General features: G+C 40.8%; 1 protein-coding gene across 4 annotated transcripts in view; it reads left to right on the forward strand.

The window, feature by feature from the left end:
* Positions 1–11672: 11672 nt before the first annotated feature.
* Positions 11673–17502, forward strand: part of TGFBR3 (transforming growth factor beta receptor 3) — a 174333-nt gene continuing 168503 nt past the window's right edge. For 2 of the 4 annotated variants that reach the window (XM_054036520.1, XM_054036519.1), the window contains exon 1: positions 11673–11942. The gene's annotated coding sequence lies outside the window, so the exon portion shown is untranslated. The remainder of the gene's footprint in view (positions 11943–17502) is intronic. The other 2 variants (XM_054036517.1, XM_054036518.1) reach the window with 1 other exon arrangement.

Consider the following 17502-nt stretch of genomic DNA (forward strand, 5'->3'; position numbering starts at 1 on the left):
ATGCTCAACTGTACTGCTTAGTCACTTTCACTTTTGTTGCATCCCCTTCCTCTTCTTTTGTCTATTATATTGTAAACTCTCTCTAGGGAACTTGGCTTCATACTTGTCAGCAAAGAAGCTGTCACACCTTAGGCACAATATGAAAATAAGTAAGAAGTAATGCCATAATAATATTAAAAGACAATTATATACATGAAAAGATTTTAGCCTGAGATATTTACAACTCATGCAAAGAATTCAATTCATAATATGGGCTTCAATTTGCAAGGACGCACACATCTTTCAGTTTTAAGACAATATTTAGTAATTTAGGTCCCAATTCTGCAAACATTAATATGCATAACTTTACTCATATGAGTAGTCCCATTGAACTCATGTATTTGTGTATGTTTTTGCAGGATTGAATCCTAAATTATTTACTATATAGGCTTGAATTGGAAAGGTCATGTATATATTTTGGATATTTATATTTATTTATTTATTTATTTATGTAGCACTTTATAGGCAAGTATGAAGACAAGGCCCCTGTTCTGAAGAAATTATTATGTATTGACTTCAATAGGCTTTGGGTTAGACTTTAAACAGACAATTTACAGGATGGGAATGGAATCAACCAAATAAAAGTGATTGAGCAGTGACATTTTTCTCTCTCTTGATCTTTTCTTCTTCTTGTTTTTTTTTTTTTTTTTTTTTTTGTGGGTGTTATTTTTCCTCCTGCACATAACCTCTCTTTCTTTCCTACCTCTTCTGGTCTATTTTGTGTGAACTTGTTAGAATGGCAGTTCATAAACATCTTATAAGAAGTATATTTTAAGGAGAGGAAGGGTTCTGGCAGATTTAGGAAGTCTTATGATGCAGAAGGTACAGGGATTAAATTGGGATGACACAAAAGGGATGCTTAGTCACAGAGTTATTTGTTTTGTTTTTCTCTATCTGACGTCTTCAACAGCAGATAATTTAAATAGCATATACTATTGTGTCCAAAACTTCATGGCGAGTTGAGGACTCAGCACAGGATTGGGCCCTATACCACTAAGGTTTCAGATCTTACATTCCATTGCTTCATTGGAAATTTGAGGTGTGCCAAGGATTGCAGGATCATGACCTTAGGAAAGAATGCAGCTTTTTCTTACTGTTTTGTTTTAATGAGTTATTGGGTAGACATCTTTTTTGGTATGGCTTAAGTTTTATTAGTTAAAAATCATATAAAGATGCCAAACCTTTGATTCCCGTTCCAGTAGGAGTCTTAAGCAGAATATGTGAAATAAATTAATTATTTTCCCATTAGCATCTATTTTCCCTACATCTTGTATTCATTGTTTTGGAATTTCATGACTGGGTTATTTCCCTCTTTGTTGGACTTTCTCTAGTTACTCTAAAACTTTTTTAGAGGGTGTAGCGGGGCGGCCTGGCTCCCAGGCGCCCCTGGAAGCGATGAGCCAGAACAGCCGCCAGAGTGGGCAGAGCCACCGCGGCCTGTCCCCGCCCCCTGGAAGTCAAGGGGCGGGACAGGAAGTATAAAGGCCAGGCCACAGCGCTCAGTAGCTGGCCGGCAGCGGGAGAGGACAGACGCTGGTGTCCGAGCTCCCGCGGGCCTGAGCCTGCCGAGAGCCCGGTATCCTAAGGAGGACTGGCCGAGCCTGCCGAGAGCCCGGTATCCAGAGGAGCGGTCTGAGCTTCCCCCCGCCGAGGGCCCAGAGGGAGCGACAAACCTACCTGGTGCTCGGGGGCCGGAGGAGCCCATGATCTGTAACCCAGCAGACGAAACTCAGGAGGAACAGGCACCCCTGGAGGAGGAGATGGGAAGTGGCCCGGGGATAGCAGACCCCAAACCCATGTCAGTGTGTTGCGGTCAGGATCCCCACTGACTGCGCAGCAGACGGACTGCTGCGGATAGGGCCCCAGGCTGGAACACAGTGGAGTGGGTGGGCCTGTGTTCCCCCCTGCCACCCTGCGCCGGGTGGCAGTCTCTCCTCCTCCTTGTCCAAGGGGCCTGGGCCTCTGACAGACTATTTGTTTGCTGCCCCACCCTGCCCTAGGGCCTGGGCTAACCCAAACTGACCCAGCCCCTGCTACAAGACCTGCGCCGCTGATTGACTATTGGTTTGCTGCCCCGCCCTGATCCAGGGCCGGGGCTGTTAATTGTGTGCTCAGCCCCTGCCTAAGGGCCTGAGCTCTGAACGGCCAATGGTGTGCTCAGCCCCTGTCTAAGGGCCTGAGCTTTGAACGGCCAATTGTGTGCTCAATCCCTGCCCAAAGGTCTGGGCCCTAACTGTTGTTAGCTTTGTAGCGGGGCGGCCTGGCTCCCAGGCGCCCTGGCTCCCAGGCGCCCCAGGAAGGGACGAGCCCCACCCCGGAACTACTACAGAGGGTCTGGGACATTGTTGCTACATCCAGTTCCAGGGTCACTGACCACTTATATCTTCCACTGATTTAATGTAAAACAGTGCTTTTAAATTCACATACAGTACAAGTTGCTGCATAGTCTTGGCCCCTCTGACTTTCATGACTTTCTCACCCCATACCTCTGGGTCAGTCTTTTTATTCTAGATCTGAGAGCTTGCTAGCCATTCTATGTATGGGGAATAGTCTTTTTCATACTATTCTGCTCATTTATGGAATTCTATGCCTTTCAGGATTAGGCTGTCCAAGTCACTGTGCGAACATAAATCCAGATTTAATACATTTTTGTTCAGCTATTTTTTCTTTGATTTGTTCTGATGCGTGAATTACTTTTTGACATTTATATGAAGGATGACATATAAATGCAAGAGATCTTTAAACTGTCTGCTCATATGTTTTCTATAGGAATTCTTTCGTTTAAAGTATGTCTTTTTACTTTTACTTTTGACAGTAGATTAGCATGAGCATAGGTTCATTAGCAAAAGGTGAATTTGATGGCACCACAAGCTACAGTATATGAGAGGTCCTTCTATTCCCTAGGGTCCTATGCTAAAACCATTCTGTGAAGCTCTGGAATAGGCTTCCGAAGGAGACTGTGGAATCACCATCACTGGAGGTTTTTAAGAACTGGTTGGACAAACACCCTTCAGGAATGGTCTACATTTACTTGGTCCTGCCTCATCACAGTGGGCTGGACTTGATGATTTGTCGAGGTCCCTTCCAGCCCTACATTTTTAGGATTCTGTAATTCTAATAGAACTCTGAAGTCAGTGAGAGGTCTGCATTCAGGGAAGCTGAAGAATCTAGCTAACCAATAATTATTTTTATAGGGTAAAGTTTCTGAGGACTACTTAATTCCTACACAAATTGTATGTCAAACTCAATATATTATATTAATTGTTTTAAATCACCAATTTTAATCATGATTTAAATCCGAAAGCGGGAAACCGTGATTTAAATCAGTGATTTTAATTGTGATTAGCTTTGTACTTTATAGCTATTTTCCTAAAGAAAGGTTCATTCTTATTGGTTGGTAACCATTAAAACATGTTGATTTTCAACTAAATATAGCCTTGAGACTAAATGTGGTGCTGCTTTTTGCTAACTGGAAGATATCCTGCATTTATACACATTTATTTAAACAGGTATGTAAGTTAACTTACATTTATTCAGTTTCTTAATTTTTTTCATTTTTTTTTATGTTGGAAAATGGTGAATGATGCATTTACTAAATGATTAATTTTTTTTACTTGAGTCAAGTTCTATTAGGATGGAAATCCAAATTCAATTAAAAATGCACAAAACTAAATTTTTTTTTAATTAAATGACACTATCTTATGTGCTGGATAGAGAAGAAAAAAGTTAATAGCCAAACATGTATTGCATTTAAAACTAACACTTATTAAATAAAGGAAGTGTTGTCTGCAGTTACTGAATTTAACTGATTTTTGGTTACTATGTCCTTCAAGATTTTCGAACTAGTTGATCTCATTCTCTCACACCTAGTATTTATTCATAGAATGGATTAGGAAAACGAGCTTTCCTGTTTTTCCAACTCTCAATTGGTTTCTTTACTTTGAATGAACTTGTCATTAAAGTGAACTAGTTGAATAAACTGAAACAAAGAAAATACTTTCTGTGCACCTGCAGAAGAGGCTACTACTGTCAAAAGCTGGCTTGGTGCTTCAGTAAATTCTGGTTACACGTGCTTAGCCAGTGACTCTACCAATTCAGTATTCTGACTTTCTTTAAAATTTGGCAGAAAATATAGAATATCAGGGTTGGAAGGGACCTCAGGAGGTCATCTACTCCAACCTCCTGCTCAAAGCAGGACCAATCCCCAACTAAATCATCCCAGCCAGGGCTTTGTCAAGCCTGACCTTAAAAACCTCTAAGGAAGGAGATTCCACCACCTCCCTAGGTAACCCATTCCAGTGCTTCACCACCCTCCCAGTGAAAAAGTTTTCCCTAATATCCAACCTAAACCTCCCCCACTGCAACTTGAGACCATTACTCCTTGTTCTGTCATCTAGTACCACTGAGAACGGTCTAGATCCATCCTCTTTGGAACCCCCTTTCAGGTAGTTGAAAGCATCTATCAAATCCCCCCTCATTCTCCTCTTCTGCAGACTAAACAATCCCAGTTCCCTCAGCCTCTCTTCATAAGTCATGTGCTCCAGACCCCTAATAATTTTTGTTGCCCTCCGCTGGACTCTTTCCAATTTTTCCACATCCTTCTTGTAGTGTGGGACCCAAAACTGGACACAGTACTCCAGATGATGCCTCACCAATGTCGAATAGAGGGGAATGATCACATCCCTTGATCTGCTGGCAATGCCCTTACTTCTACAGCCCAAAATGCCATTAGCCTTCTTGGGAACAAGGGCACACTGTCAACTCCTATCCAGCTTCTCGTCCACTGTAACCCCTAGGTCCTTTTCTGCAGAACTGCTGCCTAGCCATTCAGTCACTAGTCTGTAGCAGTGCATGGGATTCTTCTTTCCTAAGTGCAGGACTCTGCACTTGTCCTTGTTGAACTTCATCAGATTTCTTTTGGCCCAATCCTCTAATTTGTCTAGGTCCCTCCGTATGCTATCCCTACCCTCCAGCGTATCTACCACTCCTCCCAGTTTAGTGTCATCTGCAAACTTGCTTAATATGTACTGCTTAATACTATTTTTGTATTTAATTTAAATTATTTTTGTATAATAATAAGGTTAGACCTTAACATAGCTAGTCAATTCCAATTTAATTTGGATAGGTTTTATTTAAAAAATTCCCGTATTTAATTTAAATAAAAAAAAATCAGATATTTTTTATTTAAAAACCCCCAAAACATCAATTTTCATCCACCTGATCTGGGTTATATAGAGCTTGATCCTTCAAGTAGCTGAGCACTCTGGCCCTGATCCAGTAAATCACTGAAGCATATGCTCAATTTTAAATGTGACTTTACTGACTTCCCGTTGACCTTGGAGGCATTGCTCATGTGCTTAAGTGCTTTGCTGGACTGGTGCTAGCACACTCAGCACCTTGTGGGGCAGAGATCTTATACAGGGTCAACAGCATGAGCAGCATTTTACCAACAAGCCTGAAATCAAAGGACTTGATATCTGCTTCCACAATGGTGTAAATCTGGAGTAACTCCGTTTAAATTGATGGTATTAAACTGGTGCAAAACCAGTGTGAGATCAGAATCAGGTGCAAGTTCTCTGCCCCAAACCGTTCACATCCTAAATCCTTTTAAAATAGCAGGTGGTATTTACAAAACCTATGGAAGATCACACTTGGAGTATTGTGCCCATAGTACTAGGTATCAAATTTTAAAACTAATGTTCACATTCATAAAAGAGTGAAGAGAAAGGCTGGAAGGTTTCTCTGGAGATTGGAAGGTCCATAATACAGGGAAAGACTTCAAGATCTGAATATGTTCAGCACTGAAAATAGAACAGTGATAGGTGATTTTTCAATTTGATTATAGCATAAAAGTATTTCAAAGGATCATATCATAGCAGGCCTTGAAAAAGCCAATGCTGATTAGAGGACTGTGGCCATGATCTGAAGCTGGTAAATGATAAGGGCCCAGTCCTACAAACTCTTACTTTCATGAGTGGCCCTTATTTCTGTGAGTTACTCCCACTGATTTTAATGGGACTATTTGTGCAAGTTACAGGATTGGGCCTGAAGAATTTAGAAATTTATATCAGGGCTAGTTTCTTCTCCCAGAAAAAGAACATGGAATTGAAACTATCAAGCAGGTAGCGTAGAGTAATTTAAGATAAGGACTGACATTTATTTAGGACCTAATTCTGCAATGTGCTGAGTGGTGCTTGCAAAGGTGAACTGCCACAACTTTCATACTCTTCAATGAAAGTTGAGGGCATGTGGCATCTTGTAGGATTGGGCCCAGTGGCTATAAAGTGAAATAACTCAGTCATGTCCTGAACAAAAAGTACATAACCACTGGAGTAGCTAAGTTTAAAAATAAACAAAATGTAAATTACATATGTTTATATGTGCTCAACATCTGCCAAGATTTAACCTGAAATCTAAGATTACAGGAATTTTCTTTAGTTTTAGTAGGAAATTAGGTATTTCCTATTTACTCTGTCATGAAACTAAAAAAATAAAATTAGCCATCAGACAACTGTTCACTTTAGCTGCATTTCACTATAACATTTTTCAGAATCTTCATTCATTGGACTCTGGGGCAGCAAGTAGTTCCTGACAGGCCGGATTTCCTGTCACAGTTTGGGAATTCCTTGTCCCTCAGCACATCTTCCAGGTCCCTTGCTCTGGTGAGCGCTCCTGCTCAGGTCTCCTGGAAGCTTTAGAAATCACCTCATCTGAGGCCTGGTAACCCTTTAGCAGGCTCCGAGTCCTTAGCTAATTAGCTACTAACCAGCCACCTCAGTATTTGACTATTTCCAAGTGGGTCCGAGTTGGCTAGTTCTCCCTTTATAGGGGCCTGTCACAAGTAATCTGGTCTGTGACTCCCCTTACAGGGCCAGCCTGCCAGGGCTGGATTTAGGGGCAGGCAACCCAGGTACCACCTGGGGTGCCAGGCTTGTGGGGGCGCTGGGCTCAAGGTGCTCTTTTTTTGTTAGTGACAAAAGAGAAAACAGAATGTTTGAAGTAAAATGTTTCAGGTATTCCATATGTGGATTCATTTTTCACTAACCTCCTAGAATGTTCTGGACCTTTGTAGAATCTCATGGAACCTTTCAGACTTTCTGAGAACTACATTTTCCTTGAACCTCTTAGAATGTTGTCAGCCTTGCCCTCCTGGGTATATAAGGGGTGGGGCGTTGCCAGTCAGTCAGTGAGATACAAGAATGAAGTGAAGTGAGAGCCCAGCTGCGATATTGTGAACCTTGTTTTATTGTGTAATTGTGAAAGTGTACTTGTGTTTTAAGACTTGAAGAGTATAAATAGCGACTAATAAAGGACCTATTTAATGAGACACCAGAGATATCTATCTACCCCATCTATGCAACAGTATACATTAAATACTCTTACTTATTTTGCCATGTTTAACGTGTAACGTTTGATGACTTTCTAAGACTGCGGAACATAGACTTTTGCTGTTTTATCGCTTGAAAATGCCTTGGCCAGTCTTTGGATCTCTCTGATGTTGCTCTGTTTCAGTTCATGAGGGCAAAGGCGAGAAAAGCAACCTTTTGAACTAAAGGATTAGGGTTAATATTCTAAGACTGTCACCTACTGTAACACTCTTTAATACTGGTCCACCCAATGTTGCTGCACAGTTCAATGTCTTGATGTTACTATATTTCAGTTATTTTTAAAATTAAAAAGTTTTTATAAGCTTAGAGGAAACAATTTTCTTATTTGCTTATATATGGCATGAATAAATACAGATTTACAGATCTTGCAGCAAATTTATCGCCGTATATGACAGGGCTAAATTGTGCATCCAAGTCATGAAATGGGCTATAAATGCAATAAAAATAAGGTATTCAATAGTTTAACCAATGAAGGGGGGGTGCAGAAGATGCTCTTTGCCTGGGGTGCCATTTGGCCAGCCCCAGTGACAAGCACCGTCTAAGAGCTGCTCTATATTTTATAGAATTGGGCCCGAAGGGTCTAATTCTGTCTCAATTGAAAACAATGGGAATATTATCATTAACTTCAAAGGGAACAAAGGTATATTCTGACCCTGATCCTGCAATGACTTATACACGTTTCACATACCTCACTAGTCCATTGATTTCAATGGAACCCTCACATCGGTAGTTTTAAACACATGTATAAATCTTTGCAGAATTGGGGCCTACATTAAGATTTAAAATAAAACAAAACACATTCCTTTTTCTTTAGCTTCAATTCAATTTGAATATGTGGATATAAAGTAGATATAAAATAGCAAAGTTTGCATTTCAGAGTTGCAGTATATTACTTTTCCTCTTTGTTCAGGGACTTTCCCCACCCATACCTCTCTGTTACACACAAAGAGTCTGCAACCTGGATGTAGCCTGAAACTGATAAGATAGGGGCATGTCATGTTCTAACATGCAAAACTTTCCAAACACTTACAAAATTAATCACAAAAAGTGTCTAGGTGGGTTGAGGCTGCCAAGGAACGGCCCCAACTTTTGCTTTGCCTGTTTCTGCGGTTTTATAAGATTACTTACTAAATTGTTTAATCTAAAGTGAGTATTCATGACTGCAGCTGTAGATTCACTTGATTCACAGTGATACCACTGAAATACAGAGTAATTTCAGAGAATAAAGATTTTGGGCCTAATTCCAGGAGGTGCTCAGCAGTGCCATTGAAAATGAGTGCTTGGCACCTCACAGGCAGGCGTGACGTATGGTTTGTGCTGCAGGAAGCAGTGAATTAGTATTTTTAAGAGGCATAGTAAAATCGGGGTGGGGGGAGGGCAAGGAAGGGATAAAAGACAAAACAGTAGAGCTAGTGGTAGTAGCAAAGTATTTTAATTATGAATTGAAATGTATAGCTGATAAATTGTATCCAACCAATCATTACAATTCCCTGAAGGAGTCATAGGAACATAGGATTTGCAATACAGGATCAGACTATTGATCTCTGTTGAAATCAAGATGCTTAGCGTGCTGCACAAACAGTTACAACTATTACAATAGTAAAATAGATTAAATGGATAAACCTTTCTAAAAGCATCCTAAAATGCCACTCACCTCTCTATAGCTTAGTTTCGCCATAGGTACATTGAAAATGATGATATTTACTTACTTGGGTGTTTTCAGGAATCAGGCTCAGTTTGGCTCTCCCTGAAGTTAATGGGAGTTTTGTCAATGACTTCAGGGGGAGGAGGAGCAGGCCCTTAATTTGTTAAAATTTGTAGAGTGCTATATGTGCTAAGTATGGTGATTATTTTTAAAGGGGAAGTTGGGGAATAGACACTAGAGCAACATAAAGCAGCCTTTACAGACCCCAAAATATGCTTCAATAATTAATTCTCATAATAATTAATTGTCAGGGAGGTTAGTATTATCAAATTCATTTTACAGATTGGTAAAATGAGGCTTAAAGGATTCATCTATTATGAACCCTTACCTAGAGCTGGCTGAAATTTTTTTGACAGAACAGTTTTTCATAAAAGAAATGCAGTTGTCAACAATCAAAATGTTTTGCAGGAACATATTAATTAAAAAAAATGACAGGAAAATAGCAAAACAAATAATTTAACTGTCTTTGTTCTGATAACATCAAAATATTTAGTTTCAATAAGGTTTTCAATGTTTTGTTTCAACTACTGTTTTCATAGTTTAGATTTTTATATATTAAAATATTAATTATAATATATGTACACACTGTTAATATGCATAACCATATTTTAATGTAATAAAAGTCTAAGTGAAATTAATTAAAACCATAGTGAAGACAAAACATTTCAATTGTATTGAAATATGTTTTTACCTTAACAAAATGAAACATTGACTTTTTAAAAATAAAGCTATTTGATATTATCTAAACAAAACATTTAGATGGTTGCAAATCAAATTTCTTATATTTTTTGTTTTGTTTTGTTTTTCAGGAAGTTTCAAAATTTTGACTTTTCATTCCAGTTGGGAACAATTCTTAACCGAAGTGTCAAAATTCTCCACAGAATGGAAATACTTGTTCCCAACCAACTCTGCCCTTAACTTCTGCTGAGTTACAACAGGGATGAATTAGGCCCAGACAGGTTACGTCACTTACTGAAGGTCATGCAGTGAGTTCTTGACAGAGTCAAGAGTTGTGCCTTCCAGTCCAATGCAGTTTCAGTTAGCCCACTCCACTTCTGATTATCATTCTCTTCTACTGTTCTGCATAATGAAAATACCTGATTCATTCTATTAATATGAGTCGGTTTGAAGGTTGTTATAAGCAGGAGGGAGACTTCCACCTATAAAACAAGGAACTTGGCACAGACTCGCACATCTAACTTATAGAACACAATAGCAACCAACCATCTTCTTCTTTTCAAATTATTTTCCTTCTTCTAGCTATTACCACTGTTATGTTTTCCCTCCAGGGTTATAATGTACATGAAATTTAAATGTCCTGTTAAATGTTTACCTACAGTATTAGCATAGAAAACAAATATTCAGCCTGTTTACTACAACAATAATTAATCTTCTAGCAGATCAGTCAATACACTTCATAGAGAAATCAGTGACCTAACATGGATCTAAAAGTGTCCTTAGGACATGCCAGCCAATCACTTTGTGACTTTATAATTCCTATATCATCCTAAATTGCACCATGCTACTTTGGGATCTGGGTTATTATAGTGGATTAGGATAAGGTGCATATGTCAGAGAAGGTTTTGTCAGTAAAATTCAGGGTTATGCTGCCCAAAATTAGCCAGCTGCAACAGGATACAGCGGCAAAAATTAGTTTTTGCAGTACTAGTATGTATGGGAGCCAATTTGTGTGTGTGTGTAATAGCAGAAGTAACACTTGCATGTGTGTGTGTGTAATAGTAGAAGCAACACTTGCTCTGTCTTATGATGGTATTATTTGGCAGAATCCATCAGGATACAGATGCTGAATCTGAAGTATTTTTTGGTAACACTGTTGCACTGGGGTGCAGTAGGGTCCAGATTTATAAGATGCAGCAAGAGTGGCAATATTCTCTATTTAGGCAGTAGAAGTTGAGAGACTGCAACCAAAAACTGTCTACCAGGAAGATCCACCGACAGAATCTGGACCAGCTGCAGCAATATGACTAGATTTTCTTGTTTTTAATGTCGAAGGAGTGCCTACATCCACACTTGTCCATTATTAACAGGAAGAATTAGCAAGGTTGGGCCTCATTGGCTAGATCTGGCAATCTTTTACCCAGATCTTGAAAAGACAACGTTAAAATATTATCCCCAACTTTTCCTGGAAAAACGGAGCTGGAATGTTGCATAACGTGTCTGGGGTTTAAACCAAAGTAAAACGTACATGACAAACTGCGGCCAGTGTGTCTCGCTGAAGGGAGGGACTAGTCCTCCAAGCAACACGCTGTGCATGTCCTCGCCTCTCCCAGCCCCGCACTCCGCTGCTGCGAGGAAACGAGCCGCCCCGGGGCAGGGGAAAAGGCCGAAGAAGCGCTCGGAGCTCATCTATCAACTGGGGGGAAGGGGGAGGGGCGCAGAGCGAGCGGGCCGAAGGGAGGAGGAGTCTCCGAGGGCCGCGGCTCCACGCGCCCAGCGCAGCGCAGCCCCCGCCCCTCGCCCAATAGCAGGGCCGCTGGGCGCTGATTGACGCGGCCGAGAAGCAGGCCCCGCCCCGGTGCGTGTTGCTCCAACTTGCTCGGAGTCGCAGCCCGATGGGGTGAAGCGCAGGTTTCTGGCGGAGCGGGTGGGCGCTTCTCTCCTCCTCCCGCTCGGGGCGACCAGGGCGTTCGCAGGCATCTCGGAGCGGCCCCTGCCGCGGCCCGTTCCGCCCGGGGCAGCTGGCTCCGGATGGCGTAGCCGGGCTGCACCCCTGGAGCGCAGGGAAAGTTGTTGCCGTTTCCTCTGAAGTTGCTCCTGGGGGTGTCCCGGGTTGACAGACCCGCTGAGAGGTAGGTCTGGGAAAGCCGCTGCCCCGGTGGCCGGGCTGCCCCAGCTGCAGCCCGGGGGGCAGCGCAGGGGGTCCCTTCGCGCGCGGGGGGGGGTGTGTGCGTGCAGTTTGCGGGCTTTTGGGGATGCTTGTTTGGCAGCCTCCCTGCTGCGTATGTTCGCAGCGTTGGGGCTGCTCGGCGCTTTTCCTGACTCTGCCGCTGCCTGTGAGCAGCTGACATCCCGCCCACGAGCAGGGCTTCGGGGGCGCCCCCGCTTTGAGCGGGGTGTGTTTACTTGCGGCAGCCCTTGGGAGTGGGTGAGCGGGGTTCCCTGGTGGGGGGCTTGTCCGCGCTGAGCCCGGCGCTTGGAGCTGCTCGCCCTCGGGATGCCCTGCTCGGCATCTTCCTAAGGGAAGAGGAAGTAACGCGGTGTGTGTAGTCCTGATGGGGCTCACCGCAAGTGCGTTCACCCTCTCTCCCATGTGTCCGTCTCCTTGGGATTTGGGTGTCTCTGCACTTCAGCTGCGGTGTGTCAGAACATCAGTGAGAGCTGAGTCACAGGGCCACAGTCCCCCCACCCGTTACACCCCTCTCACGCTCGCTTTTCCCGAAGCAGAACTTGACTTCGTTGGAGTGCCTGGGAGTAATTAACGGCATAATTTTGCGCTCTGACATTTAAGTTGGCCCTCTGACATTTTCTATGTAGGCTGTGAACTCAGGAAAAGACTGACTGTCGTTGGAGCATATTGTCTTCTGTTACATTCTTTGCTGTTGTGCAAACATTGCTATTATTATTGGCACGGTTTGTTGACCATCACTGTTTGATTCTTGGTAGGTTTAGATTTTAATAGACAAAAACATTCTATTAAACAGTAGGGACTGAATTATCACTTACACTGGCGCATCATATAGATTTTTAATTGGATGGCACCACTATAACAGAGCAAATTAGGGGCCTAGACACTTGTGCTTAGCACACACTTGGGTCTTGTAGTTTTGTAGCAAAGATTTTTATTATTTTTAGTATTTTCTGGGATTTGTTTACAGTTCTGTGAGTAACTTAGTGACTTTGAGAAAGCATTTAACTTTTTTGTGTATTTCTTTTCCCATACGTAAAAAGAGGATAATGTCCACTGCCTGGGTGGGATATGGATCAATTCATTAATGTTTGTAAAGAATCAAAGATCCTGTAGATGGGGGGGAAATGTTAGAAGTGCAAAGCATTGTATTTGAAAAAATACTGGAACTATGAGGCAGGCAGTTTTCCTATTAAATGCTACAGGTGTTTTAATGCAAAGTCTTTTTTTTTTTTTCAGACCCATATGTTAAAGAAAGCTACAGAAGTTTGTAGTCCATTAGTGACTATATATAACGACATCAAGTCAAATTCACTATTGGTATAAACTGGAACTTCATCATGCCAGCAGTGAATTTGGCTTATGAACTTTCTAGTGTAGTATTGCAGTGTATAATTTAACAATGTTTAGTGTATTGGAAGAGAGAACACATACCAGTGGTATTTCATTTTAGTAGAATTTCATTGATATAGTACAGAAAAAGATAGCTTTTTGGTTGTTGACACATGGGATTTACTGCTGCATATTTTACAGTGGAAGTACTGCAATTCAGTAACTCCAGATTTGTAAGTATTTACTACTTCTCTAAATAACAGTCATCAAAGTACTGCAATGTGTGCGGTTAAAGGAGAGTTAACTGTAAGTAAAAAAACTATTGGACCATTCACAATTTCAGCTTCACATATAGTTGCAAAGTTATGTCACTTGAGATTGAGTGGTATTGGGGGAGGTTGTGGTTTTTCTCAAAATAGCAAAAATCCTGACTGTTGTTAAATAGGAGTGTTTCAAGCATAAGTTAAGGCATATATGTGTGCGCATTGCCTTTTCCCCCCTTTCTGTCCTTGCGTTTACATTCCATGGTAAACTCCATTATATCGATCAAAATGACATAATTTCTGAATGACATTAGTTCTATAAATCATTATTAATTCATTTTAACTTTTCTGTGCATCATTTTGTTCTCCAATAGGTGTCAATCAATATAATTTAGCTTTACTAGGACATATTTTTATATGACTCCTGATTCTTGCATGCAGATAATCATTGTAATCTGTTTGATAAAATGAAAATAGTTTGATTTCCCCCCCCCCCCTCTACTCAGAAATAAATAGTCCTGTCACCTCTGTTTGAACATATTATTTACCTTTGTGGCTGGGGCTGTGAGGGCAAGCTGGCTGAAACTCAAACTAGATAAGATCTCAAAAATGCTAATTGACTGTGTAAATAGCAGAAGAAAGGCTGGAGATGACAATTGGCTCCCTTCATGGAGGAAGTGTGCCCACTTTTTGTTACTAATGTCCAAAGCCTCAGGGTCTGATTAGTCTAAAGATGAGATGGAAGGCTCGGATAGCAGCAATGCTCAGGATTGCTTTTATGAAATACGCACATCTTAGAAGTTGAACTAGCCAGTAACTACAACTAGTGCAAAGTATATATACTCGTTTCTTTAGTAGCACTTATTGCAAAAAGTACCTTATCTACTGAATTCCTGGTACTGATTGGTTTTAACTAGAGCTGTATAAAAATATTCTCAGCAAGAACTTTCATGAAAGTTTTCATGGAAAAATTGATTCTTTAGAACAACTTTCATTTAACCTATAAAGTGGTAGATGGTTTGGATCCTGGCTACGGGAGAGATTGACCCTCTTTCTGGAAGATACTGCAGCTTTTGAAATCAGCTGAGGTGTATGAACTAAAAACTCCTGGGTTTAATCAGGAGGGGGTTGGAGGTATACTTCATTGTTTCAATGAAGGGTCCTCGGTGCAGGGATCTGGACTTGATGACCTCTTGAGGTCACTTCCAGCACTACACTTTCATGATTTCAGTTCTGGAACTTGCTTCCCTCAGTTGTTTGCTCAAACCCAAATTTGCTAACCTTGAGGTCACACTTCAGAGTTTCTTTTGTCTCAGGCTTTAAAAGTGGGGTTTAATGGGTGATGGGAGAGTCCTAGTTGGGAGGGGGGTTCATGTTGGGCACTTGTGCTAATACACATATTTGATTATTTAGCTTTTGGACAGCTATCCAGAACTTCAGATAGTCATATTATGTGAATAAAAATTTATTTTAAATGATCATGCCTCTTTCTTTTAACAAACACAACTTCAGCATCATAAGAACATAAGGACTTCCATGGTGGGTTAGACAATGGTCCATCTTTCCTAGTATCCTGTCTCTGACAGTGGCCTGTACCAGAGCTTCAGGGGAGTGTACAGAACAGGGAAATTTGGAGTAATCCATTTCTGGTAGTCAGAAGTGGAGGGTCATCCTGAGCATAGGGTTGTGACCCTGATCATCTTGGCTAATAGCCATTGATGGACCTATCCTTTATTAACTTACCCTGTTCTTTTTTTGAATCCAGTTATACTTTTGGCCATCATAACATTCCCATGGTTGTAAGTGCCACAAGGCAGTTCTGCATTGTACTTTTCCCACACTAGCTCTTGTTTGTATTGAACCTGCTGCTTATTACTTTCATCAGGTGCCCCCTAGCTTTGGTATTGTGTGAAAGGGTAAATAACACTTCCCTATTCACTTTTTCCACACCACTCATGATTTTATAGACTTCTATCATATTCCCTGCACCCCCGACCTCCCTTAGTCATCTATTTTCTAAGCTGAACAGGCCTAATCTTATTTTTCCCTTTTCCATTTCCTTGTCATGCCAAAACATCCTGTAAACACCAGTATTATCAAGTCATACCCAGAGGAATAGTGTTTGTAAGTTAAGTGCAAAACCAGCAGGGGGAACACCAAACACTATTCATGTAGCCTCTTCTAACTAATTGCAATTAGTTAAATTTGGGGGTTGTACTTTTAATAGTGTTTCTTCAAAGGTGAACTGTAGTCCACAAGGTAAAATTGCAGGGTTTTGATGCTAAGGCACTTTAACTTGTTGTGCTTTTCTATCACTGTGGATTAAATTCAGCCTTGGCATTGCTGGCATGTTGACCACTGATTTGAATGAGAGTTATGCCTGCGTAAATTGTGCCAGAGTTGAATTTAGTCCACTTTTTAAGGTTTACCTAAGACGCAAAAGTGAAATTGCTCTTTAAAAATGTTTGAAAGTTAGTATTCAGGCATTTAAAATTGAGGGAGATTTTATGATCAATTGTTAAATACATTTAATCTGGGCAATGGTATAACATACTTCTACAATGTGAGAGCTAAAATTGTCAGGATTTCCACTGTATGTCACCAGGGAACTGTAGCTCCCTCAAAACCATTCCTACTGTTTAAAATTGCCATAAGATTTTTGCTACAGAAGGGAATATTTTTAGATACGGAAGTTCACCCTTTCATATTTAAGGGAATTGTTAATGTCCTTGACCCATTGTTTGCTTATTTTATCAAAGGTCAAACAAATGATTTTCCATTTTGGTCTGTACTGATCTGCTTGCTGGTTTCTTCTATGCTGTGAGGTACTTACTTAAAAAAAAAAAAATAAAAAAAAAAAGGCATTATTTTTGATGGTCGTATGTATGCTACACTCAGCCCTTACTGTTTCTCAGTAGGGTGAGTGAAACTTGGTGCAGCCAACTGGCAAAGATGTGGAGAAAACTGAAATAACTAGAGCTTTTAAAAATATTTTTCTAGTACTTTATAATGTTTTATTTGATGATTTGGTTGCCAAATAAATATTTATCTTAAATGAATTATCTAGGTGCATACAACTTATCCAGAGTATAATTTTTTTTTTGTGGGCTGCAGATTAGAAATAGCTTTTCAGTGCATTTTGATATTGACCTTTAATTCTAAAAGATGTATGTATACAATAAATATGGGATTATTTCTTCCATAGCTCTAATATGTATGGGGATTAATAAATGTACACTAGCATTTAACAACTTTAGTAGTATATTTATAGCTAAGCATAACTTAATCCACTAAGAAGTAGTAAAGTTGAAATTGCTTTTATTCCATAACCGTGGAAAGCATCAAGTGGCGATCATCCAGGAGAGCAGCATTGTGACAGCAGCAATTAGCTCTGTTCATAGCCAAACTGATAAGAAACCCACTTTGGAAGCAGGTTTACTATTTGAGGGTTAATAAACTCTGAGATGAGTTTACCAGCAACAAAGAGGTCTGGCTGCATCCCCATCCTGAAACAACTGTTGTGCATCTGGAAATCCTCTCCCTGGTATCCTACACTGCTTTGCTGGCTACCTGGATTGGCCTATCTATTTTACCTGTGTGCTCTCTATTGCTCCTGGGTCATCTTGACCAGATATTATTTCTCTGTTAAAATGTTGGCCACAGCCAGAAGAGGCACTATGTGACTACAACTTATGGCAAATTCATACATATCAAGTAAAAAACTGATTATCCAGCGGCCATGCCCTGTGCTTCTCATGGTCCTGTTGTAAGAATATTAGGGACGTAATAAGGTCTCTGGAAGAGCTTCTGTGGTCTGCAGCTACTATGATTATCTGGACCATATTTTTGACAGAGATGCCACCACTGAACCACAGCATATTATGGACTCCATTGAGGATACCCTGGCAG

This window comes from Malaclemys terrapin, chromosome 8 (genome assembly GCF_027887155.1).
Source record: "Malaclemys terrapin pileata isolate rMalTer1 chromosome 8, rMalTer1.hap1, whole genome shotgun sequence".
Lineage (NCBI taxonomy): Eukaryota > Metazoa > Chordata > Testudines > Emydidae > Malaclemys > Malaclemys terrapin.